Raw genomic sequence first — 9,893 nt, 5'->3', positions numbered from 1 at the left:
GATGGGGATTTCTGAAGGTTCTGCAGGCTGCAGGCCTAGCACACTCATTGTATTTTTCTCTCATCAAACCAGTCCCAGCTTGGCCTTCATACTAACTCTGGGACCTTGGCTTGGCTTTCCTGTTGGGCAGCCAAAGAGTCTTTTGTGGATAAACCATGACAGAAAATGGAGTGGAGCTGATTAAGACCAAGAGATAACAAGGCCAGGCCAGGCCAGCCCTTTGTCTGAGACAGCCTGGGAAAAATGCAGCCGTGGTCAGGACGGCCTCTGTTGTTACTTGTGAGGGGGTAGGGGTGCCAGAGGGTGTTCTTCAGCTTTGACGAGCATCCCAATCTGCAGTACTGAAGGGTGCATCTAATCTACCAATTTAGTAGTAAAAAAATTTCCCTGGACCCACTAGCTTTCATAACATAAAAGCAGAGTCAGAGGCTGTTGCTGGCTCAGTATTTGGTCACCTACTCTCTGTGTGGCCTTAAGGGCTCGCTTCTCCAGTTTGGACCTCAGTTTCCTTATCTGAAATATGGAGGAGATGGGTGAATCCAGGGCTCTGCCACTGTCTTCCCAATTTGTCCTTTATGAGTTGGGAGTCTGGGGAAGTATGTGAAGCCTTCCAAGACCTCCCCATTCACGCCCCATCCCTTAGCAGGACATCAGGGTTGTAATGTTAATGGATTTGCATCAGTCAATTCACATTTTCCCTATTTACTCACATCCATAAACAGCTGCCCCAAACCAGGCAATGGCCTGTGGTGTGGAGGGGGCAGAATCAGACTCAGGACTTCGCATGGTATTTCCACCAACTACCAAACCTTGAGTGGTGCTTGTTACAGTCTTGGGAAGTAGTGTAGGTGAAGAACTGGTCCAACTTCCCCTTACTTTTACAACAGTGAAAAGCAGACCCTGGGATGCTAAGTGACTTTCCCAGGACATCCACTGCCCTGGTATTAGAATGGGGTCCCCCCCCATGCACTGTACTGTTATCACCAAGGAAAACCATTACTGGGCTTGATGAGAGTCTCCATTTGAAGTTACTGCTTTGAGGATTAAACAGAAATGATAAACATCCATCTTAGGGGGGCAAACATAGAAAATGTAGATAAGCAAAAAGAGAAAAATGAAATGGGGGTGATTTGATGCCCTGCCGTTTTGGCTTAAGCAGAGCAGGGACTTTGTGAGATGTACTGGAGCCTGGCTTAAAACCCAGCAGAGATTGAACTTCTTGTTCTTGTTGGCAGGTTTAAGGGCTGGTGGTCACTCTGTTTTCTGTTTTGGGAGGGCCTTTGGCCAGAGTTTCTGAATACTCAACTCAAGCCAAGCAATGAAGCAATCACCAGTAGACAGAGAAAGGGAAACTCTTTCTCCTGGCTGAGTGAGGAGGTAGCTCCTTGGTGGTACAGCCCAGGGGATGGGGTCATCCCCAAGACAAGTGGGTAAATCTATAGAGACGTTTGCTGTGTGGGAAGATTTGCCTCCCTCTGATGCCCACTTTTAGGGGGTGGTTCTCTTTTCACATATCCTAAGAAATAGCTGCTTCCAGATGCATTTTGGCTCTGAAGACTATGTTTCCTATGACCAAATAAAACAACTCTGTTCCAGGCTTGAGACTTAGAATTTCAGAGTGTCTGAGCCCAGAAGGACCTCACAGCCCATCCGGTCCTAACCAACTTATTTAACACATGGGGAAACTGGGGTTCAGAGATAGAAGCTGGCTCATTGCATGTCATATGGTAAATTATTGGCAGTGCCAGGCCTAAGGCATAGGTCTTCTGGTTCCATTCTGTGTGCTAGACATCAGTTTCAGACACATGGGAAATGTGTTCTCAGGGAGTCAGTGCTTTTAAATAAGTAATTAGTAGCCTTAATTCCATAAACATGATAACAATGAGCTGAAATTTATCCAGAGCTTGTTATATGCTAGCAGTTTTATAGTCATTATCTTATTTAATGTCCACAGTAACCTATAAAGGAGTTGTTATTATTCCAAGTTTTTCAGATGAGAAAACTGAGGCTTCAGGGGTGACAGCATTTGCCCAAATTCACACAACCAGCAAATAGCTCAGAGAGGATTAGAACTTAAGTCTGATGTCTCCAACTCCTTAGATTAACATAAAATGATCCTGTAAAGTTTGGTCTGAAATGAGACACAACTTTAAAGCATCTTTTTTCTTCATACCTGAATGTTTTAGTAAACCCATATGGGACTGAGCTCAATGGTTTAAAGCAGTAGTTCTCAAGCTCTAGTGGGCATCAGAGAAAACCTCTGAAAACCCAGACTGCTGGCCTCTCTCCCAGAGTTCCTAATCCAGTAAATCTGGGTGTGACCTGTGGCTCAGCATTTCTAGCAAGTTTCTAGGTGATGCTGATCTGGGGACCACGTATAGAGAGTCACTGACTTAAAGGAATCATTAAAAGGTTTTGTGTTAGCTGAATTTTCTTGCACTAAGTCTCATTTTCCAAGTAAATACTCAGGAGCAAAGCTGCTACATCTCAGTAAAACATTCTTGTCAGGAGATACAAGAAATGATATTATCACTTGATTTCCTAACTACCCTCTTAAAAGGGTTGCTGAGAGGTCTTCAGTTGGGATGAATTGTCGGGAAGGTTAAAGATTTAGATTAGGGACTTCCCTGGTGGCGCAGTGGGTAAGAATCCGCCTGCCAATGCAGGGGACACAGGTTTGAGCCCTGGTCCGGGAAGATCCTACATGCCACGGAGCAACTAAGCCTGTGCGCCACAACTACTGAGCCTGCGCTCTAGAGCCCGTGAGCCACAACTACTGAGCCCACGTGCCACAACTACTGAAGCCTGTGCGCCTAGAGCCCATGCTCCGCAACAAGAGAAGCCACCACAATGAGAAGCCCACGCACCGCAATGAAGAGTAGTCCCTGCTCGCCGCAACTAGAGAAAGCCTGCATGCAGCAAGGAAGACCCAACGCAGCCAAATATTAAATAAATAAATAAATAAATAAATTTATTTATTAAAAAAAAGATTTAGGTTAGAAAGCACAGGCTGCAGCAGCAAAAACGAATAACTCCAGGCATTTCTTCTGTCCATGAGGCAGTCTTCTTAAGACTGAGGGTCCTGAGGGAGAGACCGTGAGTGGCTGAGCTTAGGTCACATGTTCATTCCTGAGCCAATCACTGTGGACAGAGAAATGTGATGCTCTGATTGGCCAGACCTGAGTCACATGCCTACTCCTAAAGCAGGAAGTGAAATGGACTCCTGGAAATGAATTCCACCCAGGTGCAGAACCTGAAGAGGGGTTGGGAGTGGTCCCCCTGGAGGAAGCCTGGGGATGAGGACACAAGAAAGAAGGGTAAATGGATGCCAGGTGCCACCCGTGCCCACATTTCTAGTTGCCAAGCAACCTTTTACCTTTTAGTTCTGGTTACTCTTCTTTCCCACAAAGTTCTCCTAGCACAAGGGCTGACTCTTCCGTAGATGGAAGGGTGCCAAACCCTGGAAGCCTTGAGTGAAGTGGAAAGAGATCTAGGCTAGAGATTTGGGTTTTAGTCCTCTTCTGCCACGAACTTCCTTCCCTCTGTTGAGTCTCTTTTCCTGTCAGCTGTAAAATGAGGAGACTGGATAGGATCCCTATGGGTGCTTGCAACTCTAATAGGCTGTGGTTCTGGGCAGTGTCTTAGGCAGTGGGGCCCTCCCAGTGCCTTTCAGTATCTCAGAAATGAAGGCAGCTTTCTCTAAACATGGGCAGTCCCTGCCATGAAATGACACAGCATGCTAGAAAGAGCCTCAGTCTTGGCATCAGACGGACTGATTTCTCAATTACCTGTGTGACCTAGGCAAATTAGATTAACCTCTCTGAACCTCCTAATATAAGGTGGTGTTAATGATAATCCCCACCTGGTCTCAAAGGTTGTTGAGAGAATAAGACAGTGGATGTGAAAGTGCTTTGTAAGCCCTCAAGCATTGTGTAGTTGGAGGGCCTACCCACCCAGGGCTCCTGCCTCCCAGGCCAGTGTGATTCAGGGACTCTGCTCTGAGAAAAAGTTAGTGCCCACATTCAGTGAGCATGAGTCCTCCCACAAGGCACACGTCTGCTGCTTACAGAGCATTTGTCCTAAACCTTGTTATTCTGCGCACGAGTGCCATATCAGGTGGTAAACTGAGGCAACTGGGAGGGTGGAGTGGGGGTAGGAGGGAGAGGCCACTGATGATTCCAAATCTTGCAGGGAGAGTCTGTCCTGGAGTTTCAGTGTGGGGACCAGGACCCAGTGGCTCACAGGGAGTAGGAAGCCCGGCTCCGCCCTTCTCTTCTGACCTTCCTGTCCCTCTGAGCGGGCCTTTGGACAGAAGCCTCCCTCTCACGTGTCTAACGGGGAGGGGTTAGGCATTTCCACTCTGTATCTCACAGTCATCTCAAATTCGTATGTTCAGAATCGGTTTGTTAATCTTGGTCCTCACCTCCAAAATCTGTTTTCTCCTAATTCTGTAAATGTCACACGCAGCCATTGAGTCTCCCATGCAAGATACCTATGGGTCAGGATCCTTGACATCGCTCTTTCTCTTTTACCCCCCTCCCCAAATCCATCATCAAATCTCGTCTATTCCCCCTTTAAAGTATACTTCATTTACACTGATTTTCCCCCCATTCTCACCACTAACTCTCCTGAGACACTCATTCCAATGAAGGGGGTCATATATCAGGCCAGAGTAAGCTTGCCAAAATGCAAATCTGATGGCATTACTATCTCTCTTACAAGTCTTCAAAGACTACCTGTTGCATTTGGAATGAAAGCCAAGATCCCCAGTGGATTCTATCAAGTCCTGCAGGAACAGGCCTGTGCCCACCTCTCCAGCCCCAGCCCCCTGTCGCTGAACTCTCCCCCTTGTTCTCTGGTCTTTGTCCAGTTCATGAACAGGCCAGGTTCCCGCACATGCCAATATCCCAATGTCCTTTCCCAGGCTGTTCCTCTGCCTGGTCTGCCATTTCTCCTTTCTTCACACATAGCTGCTTCTGTTCATCTTTCAGGTCTCAGCCAAAGGGTCACATTTTCAGAGAGGCCTCTTCTAATGACCCTATCCTAGTCCCTTTACCCCTCCTCATTTCCCACCAGTTATTCTCTCTTGGCATTATGTTTCCTCTGTAGCACTTACTGCAATTCATATTTATCACTGTGTTCATTTAGTTGCTTATTGCCTAGCTCCACTACACTGTAAGCTCATGAGGGCAGGGAAAATGCCTTCCTATTGTATGTCTAGCACCTATTTGCTCAATAAATGTTTCTGGAATGAAAGGACAAATGCAAAAATTAGAGGCCTTGCCCCTGTGTCTTCTTCAGAAGATTTTCTTCAGATGAGCTACACTGTGAACCAGTAATTCTAGGTACCCTGTGAGAGCCAGGAATAAAAAGAAATGCTGGCAGTGTCTGGCTGTACTCAAGTTGTTGGAGTGGCCTACCCTGTCCCCTGATCTTGACCATGCCCTTCCCCTCCTGCATGTCCACCTTTGCAAGTACCTGGACCCTCAAGCTCTCCTAAAATGGCTTTCAGGAAAGGATCTGATAAACCCAGGTATACTGGCAAATGAGAACAGACACTATATATTTCACAACAAACAATAAACTAGAACACCTAAGATGACAAGGATTTTTGTGACACTTCCTGCAGGACTGACTAAATAATTTGGGGGGTCCAGTACAAAATGAATAGGTGGGCTGCTTCTTAAAAAATTATTAAGAATTTCAAGATGGTGACAGCAGAACATTAAACCAAGTGCAGGGCTCCTTCTAAGTGTGGGTTGAACACCCACCAAGTTGGCCTTGCTTGCTGCCTTCAGAGGCAGGCCAGGAGATTAGTTTGGATTCTCTGAGCTGGCCCTGATCTTTCCGGATACTGTGGCTTCTAAGAAACCCTTTTTCCATCAGCTCAAGAATGATACTGAGTCCAGACAGGACTCTCTCTCTCAGCAGGCAGGATACACCAGGTATACAAGAGGCTGCTGCCACTTCTCTACCCCAAATTTCCCCCAGACTCCATGGTTTCAACTAAGCCAGTTGACTCAGAGCAGAGCCAAGTTTATTTGCTCTTATCTAGTAGTTTAAGGAAGCAGGAAATTTGTTTTTGTAAAACTCCCTAGAAGGTAAACATGATGACGTCCTTTTATTCTGTTTACACGAACACACTGGTATAGAGGGAATTTCGGTTGCCACCACATGCCACTGTTTACCTGTCCTTCACACACCTGGAGTGAGCAAGTGAGACAGCTCCTGCAGGGGCCCAGCCTTCAGGAATTTGGCTTTATTTTAGTGGAGGGGAGAGGTAGGGAGGGGAAGAGTGAGGGTAGGCCCAGGGTTGTGCCTGTGATTGAAAATGGGAGGGACACTGGCTTACATTTCCTGAAAGCCACCAAGAGAAACTGAACTACATTCATCAATTTATTCAATCAATATATATTTTAAATAAATATAGTTGTGGATTTAAGGAATTTTATTTTTGAAAAGGTAACACATTCTTATGGTTCAAAACTCAAAAGTTACAAAAACTTCCCTGCTCCCAAGTAATCCAGTTCCCCTCCCTGTAGATTGTCCTTATAACTACTGAATAGTTTTTTGATAACTGGTAGAAATATTGTTTGTATAAACAAGCAAATACAAATACATTCCCTCTCTTTTTTTTTTTTTCCACCATTAACAGCATACTTTAACACTATCCTGTACTTTGCTTTTTCACTTAAGAGTAGATCCAGGAAAAGATGAAAACTCTAATTCGAAAAGATACATGTACCCCAATGTTCATGGCAGCACTATTTGCAATAGCCAAGACGTGGAAGCAACCTAAATGTCCATCGAGAGATGAATGGATAAAGAAGATGTGGTATATATTTACAATTGAATATTACTCAGCCATAAAGAGGAATGAAACAATGCCAATTGCAGCAACATGGACGGACCTAGAGATTATCATACTAAGTGAAGTAAATCAGACAGAGAAAGACAAATATCATATGATGTTGCGTATATGTGGAATCTACAAAAAAAAGATACAAATGAACTTATTTACAAAACAGAAATAGACTCACAGACATAGGAAACAACTTATGGTTACCAAAGGGTAAAGGAGGGGGAAGGATAAATTAGAAGTTTGGGATTAACAGATACACACTACTATATATAAAATAGATAAACAACAAGGACCTACTGTATTGCACGGGGAATGATACTCAATATCCTGTAATAACCTATAATGGAAAAGAATCTGAAAAAGAATATATGTATGTATGTCTGAATCACTTTGCTGTACACCTGAAACTATCACAACATTGTAAATCAAACTATAATTTAAAAAAAAAGATTAGGGGCTTCCCTGGTGGCGCAGTGGTTGAGAATCTGCCTGCCAATGCAGGGGACACGGGTTCGAGCCCTGGTCTGGGAAGATCCCACATGCCGCGGAGCAAATGGGCCCGTGAGCCACAATTACTGAGCCTGCGCGTCTGGAGCCTGTGCTCCACAACAAGAGGCCGCGATAGTGAGAGGCCCGCGCACTGCGATGAAGAGTGGCCCCCGCTTGCCACAACTAGAGAAAGTCCTCGCACAGAAACGAAGATCCAACACAGCCATAAATAAATAAATAAATAAAATTAAAAAAAAAAAAAAAGAGGAAAAAAAAAAAAAAGATTAGATTCAGGAAATCTTTCTATATTAGTTCACAAAGAGCATCATTGTTCTTTCATAGGTATGCGTGACATCCTTATTGTATAACGAAGTAGACATTTATGTTCTTCCAGTCTTTTGTTATTCTAAACAGTGGTGTAATGAATTACTTTGATGATTGAGGTGCCGAGATTCTCTTGGTTCCTTTAAGGAAAATAGATTCACCCTCCTGATCTCATTTTTCAGTCACTGTGAGTTGAGGGCATGTGCATTTGTAAGTTTGTTGGATACTAATATTCGGCCCTCTGTGGACTTCCACAAATATTTATCGAGTGCTCACTTCAAGCTAACACTGTTGCAAAACACAGGGGATACTGCAGTGCCATGACAGATCCTGCTCTTCTGGGGACACAGTCTGGTTGGGGGCAGGGTAAGAGACCAGCGATCAACTAGAATCCAAGTGAATGAACAAGAGAATTTCAGATAGTGATCAATGCTGTGGAAAAAAAAAGAGTCAAACCTAGGTGGTGTGATGGAACATGTGCAGGGTACCACTAAAATGGGGACCAGGCATGATCTCTCTTGGATACCTGAGTTGAGCTTGGGGAGATGGTTCCAGAAGAGGTAAAAATAAACCCAGCACTGAATTTGTGTGATTTGTGAAGCTCTTTCAGACTTTCCCCATCAATTGGTTCCCTAAATAGCAAGAATTACTTTCTTGAGGTGGGGAGGTTGGAGACATCTTCTTTTCTCTCTCTCTCTCTAAATCTGTTTTTGTAAAAGAGAAAATAATCTTCAACCATCCACTACAAGGAGGGTTGCCCCTCACACTGAAGGGGACAGACCATGGGGCAGTGGCCTTGGGACAATTCCAGGGAGGCCTCAGCTCAGTAATTCAAGCCACCTGAGCTCAAGGTTTTCATCTCATCTAAGTGGTCCGGAGGCTGCAGAAGCGCCCATGGTGATGGCAGCTCGGCTGCGAGGATTCCAGGGCAACCCTCTGTTCTTCAGGCTTTCCTCCCTCAACTGTCTCATTCGGATGCTCTCAGAGCCATAAAGCCCTAGTGTTGGAAACATGGACAGGAGCCCTGGGCATGGAAGTTGGCATATCCCTTCCATTCAGGGATAATATCAAAAACTTTGAGCCATCCGTCCAGCACCAGCAGAGACCAATCAGGAAAAAGCCAGTTGCTTTGCCAAATGGGTGTGTCTCTCCCACTCCTTGCCTCTACATTTCCTTTCCTCCGGTGGCAAAATAGGCAGTTGCTTGCTGTTTCTGCCTTTTATTTTTTTTTTTTTTTTTTTTTTTTTTTAAAGTTTTACTTGATTTTATTTATTTATTTATTTATTTTTGGCTGTGTTGGGTCTTCGGTTCGTGCGAGGGCTTTCTCCAGTTGCGGCAAGCGGGGGCCACTCTTCATCGCGGTGCGGGGACCGCTCTTCATCGCGGTGCGCGGGCCTTTCTCTATCGCGGCCCCTCCCGTCGCGGGGCACAGGCTCCAGACGCGCAGGCTCAGCAATTGTGGCTCACGGGCCCAGCTGCTCCGTGGCATGTGGGATCTTCCCAGACCAGGGCTCGAACCCGTGTCCCCTGCATTAGCAGGCAGATTCTCAACCACTGCGCCACCAGGGAAGCCCTGTTTCTGCCTTTTAAAATCCTTCCATCCTTCAAGTCCCAGTTCAAGTGCCCCTCTTCCATGAGACTCCTGCCTCCTTACAGCTTAGTTGAAAGCTTTGAGGTCGGGGCAGGCATCGTCTTTATTCCGTACAAGGTCCTTTGGGCCAGAAGCCTTGACAGCCTACCCACTTCTGTCTCCCCCAGAGCCTGGCGCAATAGAACCTTGTCCCTCGTAGAACCCTAACACACGTGTGCTGTCCGAGGAGTGAAAGGGCTGCCCCTGGTTTGTGAGGTGACACCATGTCCGTAAGTGTGTGAGCTGGCGATATTTAGAGGACAGCGATTAGCATGTTGTTACTTGAAGTTGTTCTAGCGGGTCTATTTTCCATCCATGTCAGCACTCTCTCGTTTTCTATTTTGAGTCCAATTTCACCAGGATGATTAAACAAAGGGGAAATCATCAAAAACCACAGCAGAGCCTGAAGGGGCGAAGGAAAAGGCAGAAATAAGCCTGTGGAGTAAAGGGGAGGGTGATAAAAATACAGTCAGCGAGTGAGAGGCCTAGGGACTGGGTAGCCTGGACACAAGCTGAAGCAAGCTGCGGATGCAAAACAGGACCATATTGCAGAGTCTTTGGGAGAAGAGCTTTATAAGAAGGGGGGCT

Source organism: Balaenoptera acutorostrata, chromosome 9, assembly GCF_949987535.1.
Source record: "Balaenoptera acutorostrata chromosome 9, mBalAcu1.1, whole genome shotgun sequence".
Lineage (NCBI taxonomy): Eukaryota > Metazoa > Chordata > Mammalia > Artiodactyla > Balaenopteridae > Balaenoptera > Balaenoptera acutorostrata.
This window is presented reverse-complemented; position numbering follows the sequence as displayed.